The following is a 20,810-nucleotide window of genomic DNA, read 5'->3' as shown; positions in this document are numbered from 1 at the left end:
TGTTGTTTTACGTTTTATTCTTAGTTACATATTATTCAGACTCATTATTATAGCGAATTTATGATCAAATTATATTTTACTAGAGGATGCCCGCGACTTCGTCCGCGTGGCTTTAGGTTTTTAAAGATCCCGTGGGAACTGTTTGATTTACGGGATAAAAAGTTGCCTATTTCAATTACAGGAACGCAAGCTACCTCGGTACCTTTCATACAAATCGGTTAAGCGGATGGGTTTTTGGGAATCTCGTGGGAACTCTTTGATTTTCCGGGATAAAAATAGTCTATGTCCGTCCCCGGGATATAAACTAACCCTGTACCAAATTTCATCAGAATCAATCAAACTGTTGGGCCGTGAAAAGGTAGCAGACAGACAGACAGACAGACACACTTTCGCATTTATAATATTAGTATGGAAGTATGGATATTATTTATGTACCAGTCGATGTGGACAATAAATGATGAAACATATGGAAACATTAACTCGCAATAATGAATTCTATCTTATTATCTCGCAGGCTTAATCCTAGGCTATAGATGCATGTGTTTTTCTCTTTTTAGTTTCACAAAATCGAATCACTACGTTACGAAAGAAGCTTTCACAAAAGCCTAGGAATTCAACTAACTAATAAATTGGTAAATTGCAAATAGACTTACGTAGCCTTCAAAACTGTTAGATCCAGGGATGCTAAATCTTATTGTTTGCCAACCAGGATCCATGTAACTAGACCAGATGGCCCAAGTACGAATACGAAGATCAGTTCCTCCAACGACGTATTGGTAAATTTCAACAAACATTCCAAAATTATCATTTGAAATAGCAAATCTGTTGACTTCTAAAGTTCCGCCTCCAGTTATTGTGAATTTAAACGATGTCATGCATGTCCACAAGTTTGTCTGCGGTGTGATAAAACGAGTACTTCTTGGATGGGGACTTGTCATATTCAATGATGAATATTGCTGGATATTCCACATGCGGTCCCTAACGCATACCCCATCAGCGTTAGTAAAGTTACTTCCGAAGCCATTTTCAAAATCCTCAGTCACACAGTCCCTACAGAGTACAACATTGCAAACAAGTAACAACAAAAAACAAAAACGGTACATCATAAAAAAGAGATGTCAAACTCCCCTAATATTTGGATTCACACTATGAATTTAAGTGAAATTCAGTGTTTATATCAGTTTTAAATATTGATATAGAGCTGGTGGCAATAAATTGAAATCATTATGGTGATTAAGGAAAATTTAAGATGGTTAACGTTACGTTACGGTTACATTCAAACTTTGACCATTAATAAACACCAAAGTACGGTCGGCCTCAGAATTCGAGTAGCAATTCAACGAAACTATTGCATCAAGAACCTGTCGATGTCGCACTTATGAGTTATGACCTTTTTCTACAAACACGCCATACACACCTAACGCATGTGCATAACCGTGCCGTGCGAATATGATTAAGGTGCTAAAAGACTTACGGGCTTTGACTGTACATAGGTTACGTCATGGGTTACACATGAATTAAGATTTCCGATAAAGACTAACCACACTTTAGATGCGTTTTGCGAAGGTTTACAAACGCGCACAAAGTTAACATTCCCCACTCCCGACTTGCACCCAATAGCGTACTCCCATAGTACTTGGAATGATGAACCTTTAGTGGTAAAACTTTGGTCCAAAGTCAACCAAGACAAAGACGAAGATTGAAGACACGTGTTACATTCTATTCATATTTCTCTATTCTGTCCAATTGTATCTGATTTAGATACGCCAAAAAATCTCTCAAAGTAATAGATTTGGAATCTCGATAGTTTTTCCATTTGGAACGTTCCAAATTTATTCCTCAGTTGGATTATCTGACCTTCAAAACTTTCAGATTATAATTTATAAACTACATGAAAATAAGAAACAGTCAGCATGAATTACCACCGGATCTTTAGCTATGTGAAACAGTGGGTTTAAATAAAAAGAGCAAATCAGTATAATCGCACTAATTTATTTTATCACTTCACTCAACACACTAATAATTACTCTCATATATTTGTTACTACTACACTTATTTACTTATTACACATTTATTACACACTTATTACACTTATTTACAGAGACCGGCAGTATTTCAGCTTATAATGCGTACGATACAATAATAATCCTAAAAATGAGCTCGCATGGCTTTATATGGCGTTATCCCCACCGAAGGCATTCGGCAGTTGTTGCTGAGTGGCGTTCGGCTGTCAATGGCGCTGGCGTTGGCGTTCAATGGCCGCTAGGCTATGATTGGCCGGCGTTTGGCTCGGCTTGACTCGGATAGTCTGGTTGGCGTTGGCGCGTTGCGATTGGCTGAGGCGGTGTGGCGTTACATTCGGCCGTCCTGAAACAATGAATTGCTCCCGCAATGGGAAAATGCTTGGTTAGCTTTCTGGTAGGCAATAGCTCAATAAGGTCTTCGGTTTCAAGTTATTTATCGGAACAGTTAGCACTGTTGGATATAAGATCCGTAGGCGCTGTGATATGGCTTTAAAGAGTCTGCTCAGGCATGTACAAGCTTTGTAGCCTCGAAATCCCTTAACACTGCGGGTTCTCGTAATGCCTACCAGCTTGGTTACGAAAATGAACCTGAGTAAATGCTATCAGTGTTTACTTTTGTCGCAATGCTTGTGGGAACTTGCCACTAAATAACTAAATTCCTTTGTTATAATTAAATGAAATATTAATTTTGTCAGTTACATTATCTAGTTAGCTTTATCCTATCGCTTGCTATCCTTTACCGAGCATTTGCCTTGTTACGCATAACCTCCCCGAGTTTACTAATTTAAATAATTAATAGCAACATGGCATCGTGACCTAGGTAAATACCAAATTATGGATAGCACATTCTTTGAGAGTATTGTCAGTAGTCCAAATAATATCAAGTAAGCAGTTTGTCTAATCATTTTATTCGCAGTCTCGCTAGGGCCTGTGGCACAACGCGTTTAACATGGTCTGGCTAGTGCTTGGCTTGGCTTGACTAGGCACTTGGCTCGTGGTAGTATCATGGAGGTCAAAACATACCTAACTATTAATCAGTCGACACTCGAAAACTCTAAAATGTCTACTAGTAAAAGCATTCTTATAGTCACTTTATAAGTTTGCTAGGATGTTCAAATAAACCAAATTATGTATAATATTCTACGAAACTGATCGTTTTCGGCTAGTAACAAATTTTGCAAAAGCATCTGTAATAATCAAATTGTACCTATACTACTGATGAGCGATATCCTTTCGCTGTCTTACAAAATGGTTTTACAAAATGTGGTCAGTATGAATTCTACAAAATTCTAATCCAATGCTATTGGTCTGTGATCTAAACTGCAATCTTATCCACTTTAAAACCAAGACGAAACAAAAGAACATTATTTAATTTATAAATTATTATCGTTTTTCAGTTGTACTATTTTTCCACGTTTTACTTTAGAGACATTTTTGAAAGAAAAACCGTCAACAGACTGGCTTGTAGAAAGGAAGTGAATAGCTTCTCGTGAAGCTGTGAATGCTATTACTCTGACTTGAAAAGGAATCTCACTTAAATCCTTGCAGGGAGATCTCTCAACGAGCAACGAGATGAAAGTACTCCTATCGAAAGTAAAACTTGGCTTTCGAAAGTAAAAATTGGCTACCGAAAGTAAGACTTGGCTACCGAAAGTAGAACTTGGCTACCGAAAGTAAAACTTGGCTACCGAAAGTAAAACTTGGCTACCGAAAGTAAAACTTGGCTACCGAAAGTAAAACTTGGCTACCGAAAGTAAAACTTGGCTACCGAAAGTAAAACTTGGCTACCGAAAGTAAAACTTGGCTACCGAAAGTAAAACTTGGCTACCGAAAGTAAAACTTGGCTACCGAAAGTAAAACTTGGCTACCGAAAGTAAAACTTGGCTACCGAAAGTAAAACTTGGCTACCGAAAGTAAAACTTGGCTACCGAAAGTAAAACTTGGCTACCGAAAGTAAAACTTGGCTACCGAAAGTAAAACTTGGCTACCGAAAGTAAAACTTGGCTACCGAAAGTAAGACCTGGCTGTAGAAAGTAAGACCTCACTACAGAAATTAAGACCTGGCTGCGTGAAGTAAGACTTGGCTGCAGAAAGTAAGACCTGGCTGCAGAAAGTAAGACTTGGCGGCAGAAAGTAAGACTTGGCTGCAGAAAGTAAGACTTGGCTGCAGAAAGTAAGACTTGGCTGCAGAAAGTAAGACTTGGCTGCAGAAAGTAAGACTTGGCTGCAGAAAGTAAGACTTGGCTACTGTCTTCACTTCGGCATCTATGTAATTCCGAAAACAGTTCACGATTGAATTTAGGTAATACAGGATCATCAGTTAAATAACAGTTTTCTATTCCATTCCTATTCCCTACTATGTAAGCTACATAACCAGGCAGGCATACTAACACCAACTGAACTCAAGATATTATGTAAAATGTCAGTCTAGTCGGCTTAGTGAAAATTCTTACGGTACGTCCGGTCCACCTGACTAACAATGAACGGCACAAAGCTAAATCATGGCTATAATTAAAAGTGCCACTTGAACTTTCTACTTACATTATGATTGGACCGACAATCTAAAGGTAGAATGATAAAATTGACTCGATTGAAAGCTTGTTGGCAAAAGTACGTAACGTACATGCTGCCTACAAGCACTACTTTTTTTCTAAAATGACAAAAGCATTATCAAAATCATAAGGATGTCTAACTGGTAATAATTATTATTACGTTTCCTCCAAGTGCCCGATTCTGCCTACATTACACTACCTATTTGTATTTACTCATACGCTGTGCCACTGGCTTGTATATTATACGAGACAGTCCCAAAGCCGTGAGTAAGATCTACTTACTATGCTCTCAATCATTCAAAGAATGTGATTTAAACTACAAGTTACAACATGTACAGACTTCATAAACACTAACTTTTAGTAAAAATAAAAGAACAGTCATACCATACAGCATAAACGCTTAACAGCGCTTATGTGACCCCAAATAGGCGACAATGCGGCGGCTTATAGATACCCATTGGCTGCAACCCTGCATCGTTAGCGCGCCACGATGAGGTGCCTTGCAGTGACGCGCTCGGCATCAGGCACACAGCGCACAGCAAAGCATCAGTGGTGACCATCGTAGGCGATGACGTTTGCACTTCACGAACTCACCAAAAATTCCGAGAAAAGAAAGATAAGCACAATATTATTGTTTGACTACAAGTAGCTCCCAGTCGATTCATAAAGTACGTCTGCCCCAATTATGAAAATCTATATTCATATTACATAACAATCATATAACCACATGAAAATCAATTTCACAAGAAACTCAAAAGTGAACATCATAAAATAATTCGATTTTACATTCAAATTGCGATCGCCGTGCTATATGCAAAACTGAGTTCGAGCACACGGAAAGTGTTCATCAACCGATTCTGACGTAAATGATATTATTGTACCCTTAAAAATAATTTATAGGTACCCCACACGTACCCAGTGTTGTCTGTATGACTGCAGCGGGAATATCACTGACGACGCGAAAAAAATAACCTTAAAGGTTTATAGAACCTTATACTATGACTGAGCCTTGTGCAAATAAAAACACTAATAGCGTCAAAGCTTGTTTCTTAAAAACTTATGGTTGAAATTTGCGGGTAGTCTGAGAACTATTGTTACCATCCGATATACTAGATTTTTTTATTTATTAATTGCTGCAAAAGTAGGGATTAAGCGTTTAATCAGTATGTATTTGTGTCAGTTCATAACCTCTCAACAATTTTAACCGATTTTGATAAATGATACGTCATTCGTCTTGATGGCGTGTGTGTCAATGGATACATAAAATTCTTTAAACAATCAATGTGGTGGATTTTATACGATTTAATGTAAGAGCCGAAAAATATGCAGCGCAAACAGCAGTCGGGAGTTTTTATTTTTTACTATTTAACTTATTGAATTACTTGTTAACTTTTTCGTACCGGTAGCACTCTAGAATTAAACTGCGAATTCAAATTGCGGGTATCTCGGCGAGATGCAACGTGAAAAGTGGATGGTTGAGCGGGTTTTTACCTATTTCGATAAAAAGTTGACTTAATAAATTGGTTGAAATTTTAGCATTAGTATTTACCGCCTTTATTTCATCAGTTATATACATACAGCACGTGTATTTTTGTTAGGAAAACTGTAAATAAAACAATACACACGAATATCACATTCACAAAAATTAAAACTAAAACTCGTCGAGCTAGCTACCTTGCCTTACCCAAAACTAGAACAATTTATGGCAGAAAAACCCTTACCTATGAAGGAGCTAAACTGTACAACAAAATACCTGCACACATAAAAAAAATGTACACTCATTCAATCCATTTAAAACTGAATAATTAGCTGCTCACATTATGAGTAATGCGAACTACTTCAGCAAATGCGCTGAATGAGTACTTCATTAAATGGCGAATATTGTAAACTTTATTTTCTCATGTAAATGACCTTTTTTTATGAGAATACGTCTTTAAACCTAAACCTTTATTTGACGGTCAGATATGCCACAAATTATAGTTATATTTTTAGCTTCAGCTATCACTCAAACCATTTACTCTATCCGCGAGCGTATAATGACCACCTATCATAACCCGCGTGCCCTAATACTAATTTCATAACCTCAAACAGGGTGTTAGCAATATTAACCTTTCACGGTCATCTCATCAGTAGAGGTTACAAACACGATCAACCCCATTACACTATGCATCAATATCATTAAAAACGGGATTAAAATTTGAAATGGAATAATGGATGGATCATACCTCAGTTATTACGCGTAGAAGTTGAGGGTAGGTTGCCATCGGGCGTAGAAACCATGCACGCTGCAGATGAATGTACCTCCGGTTCAAAACTCTTCTAAGGACCTTCCGGGCCCCAGAAGTGGACGATCTTCATTGTCGCTTGATTTTTACACGGTGATTCGTTTCCCTCTTGCGGAGGATCAAAGTAGCCGGCATGTATTTGCCGGATCGTTAATTGGCGCGATTATGCATCATAACTTTCTTTATTAATCCCACTTCTGAGATGAAACAGTGGGTTTAAATAAAAAGAGCAAATCAGTATAATCGCACTAATTTATTTTATCACTTCACTCAACACACTAATAATTACTCTCATATATTTGTTACTACTACACTTATTTACTTATTACACATTTATTACACACTTATTACACTTATTTACAGAGACCGGCAGTATTTCAGCTTATAATGCGTACGATACAATAATAATCCTAAAAATGAGCTCGCATGGCTTTATATGGCGTTATCCCCACCGAAGGCATTCGGCAGTTGTTGCTGAGTGGCGTTCGGCTGTCAATGGCGCTGGCGTTGGCGTTCAATGGCCGCTAGGCTATGATTGGCCGGCGTTTGGCTCGGCTTGACTCGGATAGTCTGGTTGGCGTTGGCGCGTTGCGATTGGCTGAGGCGGTGTGGCGTTACATATGTGATTCCCAGAATGTCTTAAAGGATTATATAATTTTTTTTTCGCCTAATCCATACATGTATCAATACTGGTATTATAATATAGGTAGGTAAGTACTTATATGTAACTAGCCGATGCCCGCGACTTCGCCCGTGTGGATTTAGGTTTTTCGAAATCCCGTAGGAACTCTTTGATTTTCTGGGATAAAAAGTAGCCTATGTGCTAATCCAGGATATTATCTATCTTCATTCCAAATTTCAGCCAAATCCGTCCAGTAGTTTTTGCGTGAAGCAGTAACAAACATACACACACACACACATACAAACTTTCGCTTTTATAATATTAGTGTGATTTCATTTATTTCAGCGTCCGTCTGTCTATATTAGATCTCTACAGCACATGAGTCTATGTATACTGTTCCAAAAGTTTTTGGCACATAGATTGCATGGATATCTTATAATATCTTAGGTACAGACAAATAAACTCATTTTATAATAAAAACAAATACAAATACAAATTATTTATTTGCACGATTGCAGGTACAATGATTCCCCTTTCCCCTCCAACTAAGCGCAAAGCTGTGTTAGGAGTAGGTACGACAATAGTGCAACGGGTGGGGTTTGAACTTTGAACCGCCGACCTTTCGGAATTCAGTCCGCTCCCCAACCGTTGAGCTATCGAAGCTCTGGGTGTTACAGTGTTACACCCAGAGCCTCTTCAATCCGCCATACAATGGGGGCGTGCAATTTTTCTTAGGATTAGGTATTAGAATTTTTCATGAATGTCATCATAATATCAACTATTAAAATAATTTTTATTAATTCAAATTTAAAATTGAGTTTTATACAAAATCATCATTGAAAGAAATATGTAGCAATATCAAAATCACAGTGCAATACAATAGAAAAGTCAAATTTTAAACAACAATTAATATGATATTCTATAATTAAACAAGAAAAACAATTAAATGTTATCAATTAAACTCTCAGATAGTTAAATCAACCCGTATAATGCAATGTAAACCGGTCGGAGCGCAAACAGAAAGTGTCGCTTGTCGTTCCACGCCACATCGTCGCCCTAGCGCCCTCTGTTCAGTCTCCATGGAGGGGACGCTGACGTCATGACCACAGCATAACGACCAGCACCGGACGTGAGAACGAGGTGCTGCCAACACGGCCATGCTGCATGGTGCCCGCCCCGGGCACCCCACGAGTCGGGATAAAGTTACTGCAAAATAGACAACCGTTAACACCTCATTTACATTACATACTTCTAAGGATCCTTCCTAACTTCCCAAGGAATATTGCCCATTCATTGTCACTTATCACTTAACAATCATACGATAGCTTGCAACTTGATCAACAAGACAACTCCACCTAAAGGGACTTTGCCACACTTAGGAGACCAAGTTTGTCGTAGTTTCATACTCGTAAGGTTCCTAAGGAATATTGTACATTCGTTACCATTTAACACTTTACAATTATACTTCGCTTGCAACTTAAACAACTAGACAACTCCACCTAAAGGGACTTTGCCACACTTAGGAGACCAAGTTTGTCATAGTTGAAAACCACCTGCACTTAAAGAGCATTTCGCTCACTTCAGCGTACCAAGTTGGTGAAGACAACTTGCGCTTAAAGAGCATTTCTCTCACTTAAGACTATCAAGTTGCCTTCAAGTTCCAAGCATCGAAGAAGACCACTTGAAGACCACTTGCGCTTAAAGAGCATTTCGCTCACTTAAACGTACCAAGTTCGACTTCAAGTTCAAGCGTCTTATTTCTTAAATCAATTTCCAATTTATATTCATGGTACAATATTCCCAATTAACCCTCTAATATTTTATCATAGTTCAAGCTTCGTATCCCAATGTGATATCCATGGTGCAATATTCCCACTAATTAACCTTCCAAAATTTTATCACGGCTCGCTATATCAATTATGTTGCTATACATACTTAATTTTGAATAGATTACTCAACATAATACACAAGGTAGCCTTGCCAACACGGTTTTTAATACTCCATGAATACTCTTTAAAGAATCAATGCATTAGCACTCACGATTAAAATCAGATCATACCTCTTTACTAAATCTCAAAGTTCTTTACTAAATTCTAACACATACTCAATGCCATAGCATCTTGTACCCACACAGTGCCCCGACACTATTCATCCACGTATGCAATCACCACACTATCTTTATCTACCGCGCATCAAAGCAAGGGATCACTGGTGCCTAGTTCATAATACAAGTTATTTGATCTCATAAGAATCTTTCTAAAATAAACAACAACAACAATCTTATCCATTTTATTTTAACTATCAATGCTTTATTATTATAAACAGATCATTTGATTGTAAAGCTGGTACTATCAATGTTAACTTTAAATAATTATTATCACTTTTTAAACTAATCAATATCTTAACTGCAGTTATATTAATGATTTCACTAGTTCACTGCATTATTAATTACGATGGTTGGTCACCATTCACCAAATATAATCTTATAACCCACAAACTATTTTAATTCATGAATTACTCTAGTATCAAACAATAATAATAATTTCGGCCTTTATTATTTTCGGCCTGTCCTGATTATAGCACAGAATTGCAGCTGAGAGCATAAAAATGTTGTATTTGTCTACCCTCTTATTGTAATCTTTTAAATGAGAATTTTCCAAATTAATAATACCCACTTAGCTATCTGGACTAGAATGTTTCTTTACTCAAGGCAAATGTCACAGCTTTTACCCAAAAGAGTCCACACAAGATACCACTATAATGTATGTACTTAATAATTTGTAATATTATTAACTACCAACTTATATCAATATTATTCCAATTTGCATTATTAATGACGTACTATAACTTTACAAACTAAATAAAGCTTCATTATTATATTATACACACTACAATCTGTAATTAATAATTATTATTTGTTTCTGAAGCAGGTACCTAACAAATACAACGAAACTTTTGAAGTGAACAGACAATACAGGCAATAGTTCTAACTCTGAAGAGAAATATTACTTTCATCGATACTAGTCTGTTTGTGTCTATTTTATTAAAATATAATGTACAATCCTTTTACCTTCGTACTAGTTCAACCTAATTGACTTGTGTATGTATACAAAACGGTTTTCTGTTTGGATGGACAAAAAAAAAATAGCTAAAATGCTTTCAGAGGTCAATGTGTATACGAGTCTACTACTATTACAGTACTCTTCTCGAGGATAAACCAAATCGGATCACTCTGTTACATTCCGTCCGAGCAAGTTATTACTCCCTAGTCAATAGGTAGATACCTTTAACGTAAAAATAAATTCACTTAACGCAATTGAATCAAAAGAAATGTTAATATTTTGCAATTCTGCTTAAAATCCCTTGTATCAACAAAAAAAAAAACCTTCGGCTTTATCTTTAAAAATAAACCTTACGTAGAATTATTCATCTTGCATACCAAAAGTACGCCCTAATATTATAACGCTCTAGTCAAACTTCATATTGAATGTATGGTAAATTATTTTGACGATTCAAAAGCATTTGCAAGTTTACTTGAATTATAATCTATTCTATTATATTACATTATATTTTAGTCTAGTCTGGTCTTGTCTTGTCTATTCTATTCTATTCTCTTCTATTATATTTTATATTGAATATTATATCGAAATTTCGATGGGCACGCAGAATATAAAAAATAGAACTAAAACTTCATATGTAAATAATCTTTACTGTAATAATTTAAAGTTATTATCTATCTAATTAATTATTTACGTAGGTAGCACTAAGATAAAACTGTAAGGTACTTATTTAAAACTGCAACAAAGGCTCTTTTTAAATATTTACTGTTTTAAGTAACCAGTATGATAATAATAATAGATGAAACAAAAGCAACAATATTTAACCAAAACTAAAAAATGGCTAATCCAAGAATGTTACTACAGTGTGCAAGAACTTTTGAATGAATAGACCTCAATAATACGATGATACGATATAAGAAGATTTTAATAACTTTGTAAAGTACTTTTTGTTTGTAAGTACTTTTTTTAAGACTAATTAATTATAGTAGGACATAATTTGAAAGCTCCCATATAATTAATTCATAATTTTTGTTATTCATATTTCATAATTTCGTAATTGTTTGGCAATTAATAGAATTGTAATATTACCTTTAATTATTTACCTATGTTGTACTTTGCAACGCCCTTGCGGGGCTTCATGTTGTAATATTATAAGTATATATTTTTTTTTATGATGTAAGACATGAATGCAAATAAAGAAAAAATAAAGAATTACCTCTATGAAGATACGAAAATTCTAAATATAAGTCACTCGTACGCGCTTCAAACTTGTATTCTTATAAGGAAAATAATAACAGGATTATATACTCCCAATTATGCTTTAAAAGAAGAACAATTACGAAAACATCTCTTCCCTAAAACTAGTATTGTAAACGTATGGATATTATTACTTACCCACACAATTATTTAATGTAGATACGAAGTACTAGAATATGACATTTGATATCATGTGCGTAAGTACCTACCATTGTAAATGTAAATAGCTGTAATTCCTGATATCTAAAAGGACTTTTCTGCTCTTTATTGAGAAATAAATGTTTTAAACTGAAATTCCTTTACTAACGATTCTGATATACGCGGACAACTACTTCCGGAATCTATGAATGCCTCATGACATGTGTCGAAAATATACACTTTTTATGATTTACCCTACCCCACATATTATTATGTAAGATTTACTTACAATACGAGTTCGGGTTTGGTTATCATGACTTATATCTGAGCTAACATTTCACTTGTGAAGTTTGACTAACCTATGACACTCTTTGATTACTTTTACCACTACCACCATCACATTTAAACTTGTTCGTCACGTGAACAACCCACGTGTTTAATATTTTTACTATAAAAACTTCTATGTAGGTAACTAGCTCAATCGTCACTCGTTTTTAAATTATTATATTCTAAGGACGTATATAACTGATGCTACTATAATAATTGACCCACTATAATAGTTGACTACTTGAAACTAAAAAAAAAAGTTGACACAACCGTGAATTTAACATTTTGTTCCAAAATAAAATTCAAACAAATTAAAAATTAACCATTTTTCAAACACATTCCTTTAAATTTGAAAAGTAAAAGACAATTTCGTTTACCAATCACTATTTCCACGCGGGCCACTTATAGACTGTACGCAATATTAAATCGTACCAGACTTTTACCTGATACCTTCAACTTAGAGTCTAGTAACGAATTATCTCACCTGACTATACAAAAGTTTGAGCATAAGATTGAATAATATTAAACCATATTCACTCAATATTTAATAATTACTCAAAGTACTCACAGTTTCGGTATCTTTACGAGATACCTTATTACGTTTCCTTCGCAGCCGACGGTGTCCTGGCACTTGAAGACCTCTAGATGGAAAAAGTACGTTTGCGTTTCGACCGATTTTTCCTCAAAGCGTAAGTTACTACACACTTCTGATGTTATCAATTAAACTCTCAGATAGTTAAATCAACCCGTATAATGCAATGTAAACCGGTCGGAGCGCAAACAGAAAGTGTCGCTTGTCGTTCCACGCCACATCGTCGCCCTAGCGCCCTCTGTTCAGTCTCCATGGAGGGGACGCTGACGTCATGACCACAGCATAACGACCAGCACCGGACGTGAGAACGAGGTGCTGCCAACATAAATCCACGCAAAAACTGTTTTTGAATATTGTAAGTAAATATTTTAAGTGGAACGTGAAATAAAGTCCTAAAGGACAATTTTAATGCTTGCAATTGAAGAAAAGCCCAATAAACCCCTTTATTATAACCCTAACATCCTTTGCCAACATTGTTAAATTATAAATAAATAAATAAATAAACTTTTATTTCAGGCCATTAGACCCATAATTGTGTTAACTGACAAATCACTTAAACTATGTTAGTAGGTACTTATTTCTAGCTTAACAACTAATTCTATAACTAAAAAGCCCGAGGGAGCCTCTTGGCGCCTATGTGTGTGTATTATAAGGTTGCATACATGTTTATAAGTATTAAAATAAAAAACAAAAATGTTCCTCCTGAGGCCTTGTTACAGTGTGGTTATTCGTAGGAGACGAAGAAAAGTTAGTGGTGCATAGTCGGGATCGAACCTGCAACCTCCCGAGTAAAAGGCGGACGTCTTGACCTCTAGGTCACATGATGAACTATATAACTCGGTCAAGCTAAGTTTGCACCTCTCTGGAATGCGGTGCCTCTCCCACTTCCCCGCTCACCTCCCCGCGGTCGTCTTGTGGCGTTAGCATCAAGATTGTCGCTTGTCGATTACGACGCGAGGTGCAAACTTAGCTTGACCGAGTAGTATATACCTATCCTTTGATACTGATTTCCTAAGAAATAAAACTAGTACTTGTGTCTACATTAATAGTATCTACATTGATGATCAACCCATTTTCGCCCCACTACTGAGTACGGGTCTCCTTTCAGAATGAGAAGGGTTTAGGCCATAGTCTGCCACGTTGGCCCAATGCAGATTGGCAGACTTCACACACCTTTGAGGACATGGAGAATTCTCAGGCATGCAGGTGTCCTCACGATGTTTTCCTTCACCGTTAAATTAAAGCGCACATAGCTGAAAAGTTAATGGTTCGTGCCCAGGAACCCCCGACCTCCGATTAGGAGGCGGACGTTCTAACCACTAGGCTATCACAGCCTATACTAGACTATCGCAGCTTATCACAGTATCTACATTAATTATGTTAAAATTAAAACCCCTTTTAATTTGAATGTGATAAAACCATTGTAAGTATCTATCTATCTGATTTAAGGCAAATGAGAGTATAATGGATCAGACATACAATAGATTTATCTGAATCGTATTATAATGAATTGCGATGGATCCTTTCTCATTTTATTCCAAGATCTACTGAATAAGGCACCTTCTTGAATGGACTAAGAAAATGTATTGTTAACTTGAATACGGGCCATTATCGGATGATACTTATATCACATGATCAATATTTTTATTTCGGGGATTTTATAATCATTTTGTTTTAAAATCCTCATTGGTCCGGTAAACCTTTGGTAGTGGGACACTATGATAGAACAGTGCGTAGATAAACATGACGCACATCTTAAATTTAATTTAATTTAATATTAGGTTAGATCACAGAAATGCAAATAATACTTTTATATCTATGGGTTAGATTAAGTAAGACGTAGGTTAAGTACTAATATAGCACTAAAAACTTAATTTTTATGAAATAACCAGAAATTCACAGTTTTGGATTTCGGTGCTATAAGACATTTCTACCTGCCAAATTTCATGATTCTAGAATCTAGATCAACGGGAAGTACCATTTAACTCCCATAACAGGTCTTGACAGACAGATAGACAACGAAGTGATCGTACTATAAGGGCTCCTTTTTCTTTTTTTTTTTTTTAAATTATATAGACTAGCGCTTGGCTGCAATCAGACCTGCTAGCAAGTGATGATGCAGCCTAAGATGGAGCGCGCTTGCCTAGAAGTTGCCTATTCACTCTTGACTTGAAGGTACCCATATTCTTTGGAGATACGGAACCCTAAAAACGTGTTTTACTACAAAAGTAAAACTTCGCAACAGCTCCACTAATGGGGAAAAAGCAAAGGTCCAAAAACCTCTTTTTGCACATTAGTTGCCCCTTGCGGGTATATTTCACTGTTTAACCAAAACAACTGACTCCCCATAGACGCATAGTCGTCAGAGATTTGATACGGGGCTAAAGTTATTTAAGCCGTGGGAATATATTTAATTAAATAGCATTGAATTATTATGTACAAACGTTAAATAGTAGCATGTTTTATTAAGATTTCTTTTTATTTTTCCAACTTTTGCAGAAAGAAGAAGAAGAGCCCGTATCTGGAGCCAATGCCTTCCCAAACACTGATAAATGTCTGATTTATAATCTAGAGCACTTTAACAAATAAAAATAATTCAGTGAAACTGTACAATAGTTAACTAAGTACCAACTATTAGACATAAATTTAATTATTTTTTAATTATTTTGAGTTAGGTACCTATTTAAGTTTTACAGTTATAAATAAAACAGAACGTAGAATTTAGTGTGTGCGTGTGCGTGTGTGTGTGTGTGTGTGTGTGTGTGTGTGTGTACGTGTGCGTGTGTGTGTTTGTGCGCGCGCGCGCGCGCGCGCCTTTGTGTGTGTGTGTGTGTGTGTGTGTGTGTTTGTGTGTGTGTGTGTGAACGTGCGTTAGAGCACGTAGGTACTTCCTATTGTTTCATAACTCATATGATATTGTACGCTAAATAGGTAGGTATATATTTTGCACATGCAATTTCACGGTCGTCAATTAATTTGATTCAATGAAGCGATCTAATTCCCATGTGTAGTTAATTAGTATTAACATCATAAAGCGATAGTGATTGATTCAGATTAAGTCAAGCCTGCAAGCTGCAAGCAGTTTACTTGTCTGTATATTAGAATTAGTCTGTAGATTAAGAAATTAAATAAAGTATCGACTAATTTGTGAGAATAGTCGATACTTTAATTAATTTCTTAAACTGGACCTTTTCAAGTAAAGATTTTTATATAAACCTGTGAGGATGATACTGCCACTGTCGGAATCAGAATGCCATAAGCCTACGTTGTCGTATTAGTTTACAAATTGCGAAAAACCAAATTAAATTTGAATTTCGCGGGCAAGCCGGTCTTATGGCCCTTAATCGCAAATACTGATATTCAATACACTTCTCAAAATTTAAGGGCATCACTAACCAGGGTTCTGGTAGGTCTTATAGCACAAGTACAGGAATAAATCTGAAAACCGTGAATTTGTGGTCACATCATTTAAAAAAAAAATTAAATATGTTTCAATTTTTAAAGTAAGATAACTATACCAAAACGGGCATCATATAAAAGGGCTTCTTTACCAGTACATTCTAAACAGATGATCATTTATTTTTATGCATAATAGTTTTGATTTATCGTGCAAAATGTTAGAAAAAATACCAGAGTACGGAACCCTCAGTGCGCAAGTCTGACTCGCACTTGGCCGGTTTTTTCTCTATTGGAGACCATACGGAAGCATTACGGAAGGCTAGCTAATCCTTCGGTTAAGTTAGCTAAAACTATGGTTAAGTTAGCTAAAACTTTGGTTAAGTTAGCTAAAACTTTGGTTCTCCTACAGATGACTGCTGCTGCATATTTCTATGGCACGGTCAATGTAGTCAACACACTTTAAAACAACGCCCTTAATTGAATCAACAATTTAATTCTCGGCCATGTCATTTCGAAGATTTTACTCGCCCCGAGATTAATGGTCTTACTGCGTTCTTAGAGAACTTTATAGCGCCATAAAATGGCCATATAAATCCTGCCATTAAACCTACAGACTTTAAATTGACCAGAAAAAGGTCGTGTCATTGCATTTACCGACGAGCGAAAGTGTTATAGGCTTTAGGGAATTCGTTTTATTTAAGAAATCGCAAGGAAGAGATCGTGTTATATACCTAGGCTTCGTTTTTTAGGGCTCCGTACCTCAAAAGGAAAAAAGAATCCTTATATGATCAGTTCGTTGTCTGTCTGTCTGTCAAGAAAACTATAGGGCACTTCCCGTCAGTGACGGATTAACCCTTAATCAAATTAAGCAATTGCCTAGGGCATCACGTCTGAGGGGGCACCAGAAGAAGCACAAAAAAAATTCGCCCTTAGGGCATCACGTCTCACCTCACTCACGTCACCAAAAACCACACCAAAAAGAGTTTCTAGGACTAATTTGAAAATTTGACATAGAGTCCGATCTAGAGTCATAACCCCCACTCACGCTTGCCCACTCGCTACCCGCTTGTGCATTCGACAATTCGAATGCCCCCGAAAGCCGCAAGGCGCATTTCAATAAATAAATAAATTATGCTTTGGTTTTTATTGTTGTCGCACCTACTTCACTTCTAAAGTACGTTACATCTCATCATCTTATTTTACAAAAAACTAATGTTTTTAGGCGGTAAGGGTTTAAAGACCGATTCTAGTTGACACACGGATATGGGGGCCCATAGGCATGGATTGCTTAGGGCACCAAGTAGTCTTAATCCGTCACTGCTTCCCGTTGACCTAGAATCGCACTTGGCCGGTTTTTTTTAAAGTGAAAGTTCTTTGTCGCGTAGAAAAGGCTACAGGACGTACCGCATGGAGGTGATTTTATGAAAATGATCGGCGACGGAAGTTAACAGTAACGGATATGACGTCACCTAAGCCGATGGCTTTAGTTACAAAATCTTGGCACAAAGACCCACGATCTTGGACCTCGGTGCTAGAAGATAATCACAGTACCACTCATGTCTTCTAATGTCGCCTTGCAGGTTCATAAATTCACCGTGAAAAGTTAACATATAAAATATCATTTTGCAGATTATATTAATAGCTTAACAGCTAAATAATATTATATGCGTAAAAAAAACAGACTTTTTGGTATAAAATATTCCAAAAGTGTTCAAAATAAAAATAATGTCACGGTATACTGCACAAAGTTATGTCAACAAACTAAATTAAACTAAACATGAAAATAAATTGGACGTACGTGCAGAGAGTGTAACATTTCAACATACGAGTAATTTCATTAATTATTCTGTTCATATTTAATGGACAATATCATTTTAGTTTGGGTTTCATCACAACATAGCATAAGGCTGTATCCACATTTAATCTTTTACTAGTTAAACTGCAGCTTGCTGAAACGACTTTAAATTTTTAGGGTTCCGTACCTCAAATGGAACCCTTGTACAATCACTTTGTTTTCTGTCTGTCTGTCTATGCGTCCGTCCGTCCGTCGTGTCTGTCAAGAAAACCTATGGGGTACTTCCCGTTGACCTAGAATCATGAAATTTTGCAAGTAGGTAGGTCTTATAGCACAAGTAAAGGACTAAATTCGAAAACCGTCTGGTCTAATCATTTTAAAAAAAATAAAAAGGTTTTAAACGTTCAAATTAATAAAAATTTACCAAGTGGGGTGTCATATGAAAAGGCTTTACCTGTACATTCTAAAACAGATTTTTATTTATTTTTAATAATTTTAATATAATATTTAATGTCGGAAAAAATACCTGAGTACGGAACCCTCAGTGCGCGAGTCTGACTCGCACTTGGCCGGTTTTTTGACTACGTTGTTTGTAGCTTCGATAAGTTGACAGTATTTTGCATTTTACATGCTGCTTTCCTAAAAAACATCAAAAATATTTGAACATCAAACACGAAAAAAAAACCGCCACCCAACCAAATGCAGTGCCGCAATTTCGCGGTCCATTACGTCATGTTAACCCTCGGGCAAGGGAAAATATTAGCCACCGAAACGTCATCAGTGCACGCGTCGTGCAAGATCTTGTTACGAGCAAATTTGAATATCAGCCAATCAACGCGCGCCTCTCGAGTGGGACGATCCCGACCGAATTCAATTACGCATTTTTATTGGCTCGCGCAGGCAGTGGTGAACAACATTTTTTTGGTTGTATTTTATATTGATAATTTTATTCGACATTTTATTTACACTGTAATTTTTTTGGATATGTAGAGTGGATTTTACGGCTGCACTGGCATTTTATTAATAGGTATCACATCTAACGTAATGTTTATCCTGTAACGTCGCGAAATATTTGATGGAAAAATTTGGCTTTGACTATCAATTTCGCACTTTACTACGAAGAAAATGTGCAATAAGTGATTACTAATGTAATTATTTCACCTACATGATTTTGAAATAATAATAAGTAGGTACTAGGTACTTATGTAATTTACCCATGGGTCCGTGATCCTATATTTGTAGGTAGGTATGTGCTTCTCGATTGTGGTAGAATGACAGTACCAATCACCTCTGATTGGTTCGTTGATGCTCGCTCACTATTGGCTACAATGCATTGTTGCAACATGTATACAATAAATTCAGCCAATCACAACAATTGCGATTGTAATAATGCAAGCATGCTTTTTCTAAGCGTGCCACTACACAGAGTCTTTCCTCGTTCACCAGCTTCCTGTATTTTTACAGACCAACAGTCCATCAGATTGGGGAACTTTCCACACTGCGTCGGCACTGCAAAAACACGTCTAACTCGACGGCCATCAGTTCTGCAACAGACATAAGCTACTCAACTACGCGTAGATAACCACCATTTTAGCTTAATAAGCCTGACTGGTTCTTCTACTGATTTTCACGTCATAGATTTTATGTATCCTGCGGCAGTTAAAAATTAAATGTCCTACGCATAAACAATTCGATAAAAAGATTTCGCCACATTTGCAGGGACGCTAACCCTAATAAAAAGTATATTTCGCCTCTCCCTTCACTTTTATCTTGTGTTATACTTATAAGCTTTATTTGTATTTGCTTGCTATTGCCATTACTTTTGCTTGGCTTTACGCCTGTAAGGTACTTTAAAAGTTTTCTTTTTTCTTAAAATAAATTACAAATAGGTGTCTAATTTAAATTTACCTACTACAATGTTCTTATGAATCGTTAAGTGGTTACCATTGAATGGTCCGCAATGCTCTTTCTACGAGAAGAACAAGGAAGAAACTCGACCATAAATACCTACTCAATAAAGCCTACCAGCCATAATACCCGACACCGAAGCATTTTCAGGATGTTATGCAGATTAAGCACAATTCATTAAGACACAGTTAGTTACTTATATGGTTAAGTATACATTTTTTTTTTAATCCAGGTCCGTAATCTTCAAGTCAACCCTTCGGTCAGTAACGCTAAACTTATTTATTTATTTATTTTTACCATGCCTCCAACATCGTCCGCGTGGATTACCCTTTAAACCCCCTATTTACCCCCTTGGGAGTTTAATTTTAAAAAATCCTTTCTTAGCGGAGGTCTACGACATAAATAGCTATCTGCATGCCAAACAGCCCGATCCGTATCTACAGTAGTTTGAGCCATGCGTTGTATATCAGTCGGTCAGTCATCTTTTCCTTTTATATATTCACATTAATGATAGCCCACCATTCTAACATCTTATTACCTACTCCGTTCGCCGTTAAGTATCCGCCGTCGCCACACAAAGATAAAGTTACTCTTTATGTAGCCTCGGTTATAAAACTAGACTTAAAAGATAACGATGTCTCTCTGCCCTTTGATGTCCGCTTGTTACAACTTTACTTGTTAGAAAAACTCTGTCATACAATAGTTCTGAAGCTTGCCATTTGATACTATTTCGTCTTTGCTCCATGCTCAAAGCACTGAAATTAAATCGAAAGCTTTCGTCGCTTGTGCAATTGCGAATCGTCAAGTTCTTTGGGCATATTACGAGGAAAAGTGGTACCATCGAACATATCG

The 20,810-nt window shown here is 36.5% G+C and overlaps 1 long non-coding RNA gene across 1 annotated transcript; it reads right to left on the bottom strand.

The window, feature by feature from the left end:
• Positions 1-78: 78 nt before the first annotated feature.
• Positions 79-20,458, bottom strand: LOC123874483. Its single transcript, XR_006797934.1, has 3 exons — positions 20,286-20,458; positions 8,724-8,731; positions 79-110 (listed from the first exon to the last, which is right to left on the bottom strand). It is a non-coding gene; the product is annotated as an uncharacterized LOC123874483 (long non-coding RNA).
• Positions 20,459-20,810: the final 352 nt, after the last annotated feature.

This window comes from Maniola jurtina, chromosome 18, assembly GCF_905333055.1.
Source record: "Maniola jurtina chromosome 18, ilManJurt1.1, whole genome shotgun sequence".
Lineage (NCBI taxonomy): Eukaryota > Metazoa > Arthropoda > Insecta > Lepidoptera > Nymphalidae > Maniola > Maniola jurtina.
Note: the sequence above shows the minus strand (reverse complement) of the source record. Positions and strands in the feature narration are given on the sequence as shown.